At 39.0% G+C, this 3,797-nt stretch overlaps 1 pseudogene; it reads right to left on the reverse strand.

The window, feature by feature from the left end:
* Window positions 1-2,085: 2,085 nt before the first annotated feature.
* Window positions 2,086-3,433, reverse strand: LOC127214813 (alcohol dehydrogenase class-3-like; annotated as a pseudogene).
* Between the last annotated feature and the right edge of the window lie 364 nt (window positions 3,434-3,797).

The following is a 3,797-nucleotide window of genomic DNA, read 5'->3' on the forward strand; positions in this document are numbered from 1 at the left end:
CTTTCTAAAGGATAACATTGGTATTCTGTTAGGCCTTATCCAAAGAGTTCTGATTGGGCTCTTAAATTACTACTTTAGATTGGGCATGACAGTGAAGGTTTGTATTCCTACCAGAGGTGAGATGAGTGCAGGAAGAATTTAAGTGTAAAGTCATCATGGGCTGGTAATGAACTTGCCTCAAAGAATTAAGGACTGGGCATGCAGCTCAGTAGTAAAGCCCTTGCCTAGTAGTGTATACGAGTGCCTGGGTTAGACTCACAGCATCACAAAATGAAGAGAAGGTATAGGCAAACTTTTCTGCCCTGCCAGCATGCTCCCAAATAACCACACTGAGACTTATTAATTATAAATGCTTGCTCGGGCTTATTTTTAGCTTGCTCTTACAACTTAAATTATCCCATTTATACTAAAAATAATTGCTTCACAGAGGCTCCTTTACATTATGTACATACTTCCCATTCTGCTTGCTCAGTGTTTCATGGCATTTCTAAAGACTCCACCCTTAGTCCAAGTGTCCTCTTAGTCTGACTCTCCTGCCCAATATCTTCATGCTCAGCTATAGTCCAGCCAGCTCTTTATTAACCAATGTGAGTGATATATATTTACAGTCTACAAAGATTGTTTCATAGTATTTCCCCCTTTTGTCTAGTTAAAAGGAAAATTTTAATTATAGCATAGTAAAATTATATACAAAAAACAGTTATCAGTCAAGAATTGCAGTTATAATATACAGTCCATTTGTATTTGACAAATTTAGAAAAATAATGCTACCTTATCTTTGTGAGTCTAAAGATTTATACTAATTTACCTTTTTCTCATAACTAAGGAAAACTGTAAGTCTGACTATTTACTCTTTAACTACATCAATGACCCTAGAAGCATGTAATATTACCTAATGACAAGGAAGTTTGGCTGGCTGGAAAGGCACACAAAGTTTTCCTGTGACACTAGGGCATCCAACTTTGTCTTACAGCCCTAGTACATGTAACAGATATTTCGAAAAGCAGGGTAATTTAAAGTTCTGTCCTGCCTTGTATTGGCAAAGTTTGCTAGTCACTTTCTTATTTTATTTATTTATTTATTTATTTATTTATTTATTTATTTATTTTTCATTCTGTTGGTCCAGTTCAAGCAGTGTACTGTCGGCAATAGAGGCATGGGCAGGTTCTACCAGGAGTAGACATGTCTCACTGTCATGAAAAGTTTAGGTTATTAAATATATTAAATGCCATATTATGTAGTACTTTGAAGTTTTTGAAGACAATCTATTCATCTAAATATATCTGTTTAACCTTGAAAAAATATCTAAAATGACTACAAGTTTGATTGTTATAGATGGCTAACTACTATCCTGTATTTTTTTAGTTACATATTGCATTTTAAATGAGTTTCATAAACATAATACCCCCAAAAAGAGCAGAAACATACATATAGTATAGCAAATACATCTAAATTTGTATCAATAACCAAAAATCCATACCAATATAAAATATTTTGAGATCAATAGTTCTTTAGATTAAAACAGATTCAAAAATCTCCCCTTTTATCTCATAATTTCTATATCATATCCCCCTTTTCCCGTTATACAGAGATCTTTTAATTTAACTCCTTTGTTTAGCTTTTTTATGACTGACAGCTTGTAACCAACTCCTCTAAACAATGACCAACATCTATATTACACTGAATAACCAAAACCACCCAAATTCCTTCTCTTGGGAAAGCGGGTGTTATTCTTCACATTACTTCCAGTTGTCTTTGGGCACTGATATCATTGGGGGTGCCTTGATATATCAGTGTAATTGTTAGGTATTGTCTGGAGAAGTTAGAAATAGAAATAGAAATAGAATAGAAATGAACCCATTTCTATTCTTGTATGTGCTGCCCTAAGGCTCGTTTACCTCATGTATACACTTCCCATCCTGCTCACTATATGTCTCATAGTATTTCCCAAGACTACACCCTTCTTCTTCGTGGGTGCTCTCCTAGTCTGGCTTTTCTGCCCAATCTCACAGCAGGAGGGGGGCTGACTACTTTATATGGTTGAGTTTTAATTTTCTTTTTCTTTTTTTTTTTTTTTTTTACAAATGCAGAAAGCATTTTTATTATGCTAAAATATTTCTTGATGAGCCACAATTATTTATGTGGAGAGTTCAAAAAAGTGACTTGTTTGTGACTATTTGCCTCGTCCTTGATTAGAGCCATGATTAGACACATTCCTTTAGTAGTTTGTGACGTCTCAAAGGCTAGCAGATCTGTCAGTCTGTTCTTATCCAATCACAGGAGAAAGAAAGCACAGGATGTTCTCTTCTGAACTCACATCTTTAGAACAGTTCGAATGCTTTCCCCTGAGTGCATCAGGTCTAACTAAGGCTTTGTTAACTTGGTTGAAGGGCAGATTGTTAGTCACAAATTCATCAACTTTTATCTTTTTGGACATATACTCAGACACCAGCTTTGGGACACTCTCCACACTCTTCCATCCTCCAAAGGCAATGCCTTTCCACGTGCGTCCTGTCACCAGCTGGAATGGCCGAGTGGAGATTTCTTCACCCGAAGCAGCTATGCCGACCACCACACTGACTCCCCCGCCTTTGTGGGTTGTCTCAAGGGCTGCTCTCATGACCTTCACATTGCCAATATACTCAAAGGAGAAGTCTACTCCCCCATCTCAATGAGCACTTCCTGGATGGGTTTCTTGAAATCTTGGGGGTTAATACATTCGGAGGCTCCAAATTCCTTGGCCTTTGCGAATTTATCTTATTGATGTCGATACCAATGATCCGGGATGCACCAGCCACTTTACAGCCCATGATCACTGCCAATCCAACTCCTCCCAAGCCAAAGATGGCACAGGTAGAACCAGGCTCCACCTTAGCAGTGTTCACAGCAGCACCGTAGCCGGTTGAAACATCACAGCCGAGAAGGCAGACTTTATCCAAAGGTGCCGAAGGGTCAATTTTAGCAACGGAGATGTCAGCCACAATTGTGTACTCTGAAAATGTGCTGGTTCCCATGAAGTGGAAAAGAGGCTTTCCTTTGCAGGTGAATCTAGTAGTGCCATCGAGCATTAACCCTTTCCCCTGAGTGATTCTTACCTTCTGGCAAAGGTTTGTTTTAGGATTCAGACAAAATTTGCATTCTCCACACTGCAGGATGTAAAGAGGGATGGAGGTATCACCTGCCTTCACCTTAGTCACCCCTTCACCAACACTTTCCACGATTCCAGCACCTTCATGTCCCAAGATCACTGGAAGCACCCCTCAGGATCAGCTCCGCTCAGGGTATAGGCATCAGTGTGGCAGACAGCGGTGGCAATGATCTTAATTCAAACTTCATGAGCCTTTGGAGGGGCCACTTCCACCTCCTCTATGGAGAGGGGCTTTCCAGCCTCCCAGGCCACTACAGCCATGCATTTGATCACCTGGTTCGCCATGTCCGAGGTTGGGGTCCGTGAGCAAAATCGTCAGCAGAGAGCCTCTTAATTTTAAATTATATACGTTATGTTTTAATAAGAACACATTCAAGCCATATTATTGGAACAATACCAAAACCGACTCAGAATTTATCTGTATTGGCCACATGCATGAGTTCTTTATATAATCTATACTGGAGTTCTTTCATCTCCCCATAGTTCAAATGTGATTTTTGCATCATACGAGCATGAACAACAGCTTCTTATAAACTTGATCAGGTATTTAATCTCCATTTTCTTTAAGGTCAGATTCTACACATCCTAGAGTTGTTTATTTTTCTGTTGTTTTCTTAATTCATCAAGTGCCATTCTAGCAAGACCTGCC

The sequence above is a fragment of the Phodopus roborovskii genome, unplaced genomic scaffold, assembly GCF_943737965.1.
Source record: "Phodopus roborovskii unplaced genomic scaffold, PHOROB, whole genome shotgun sequence".
Lineage (NCBI taxonomy): Eukaryota > Metazoa > Chordata > Mammalia > Rodentia > Cricetidae > Phodopus > Phodopus roborovskii.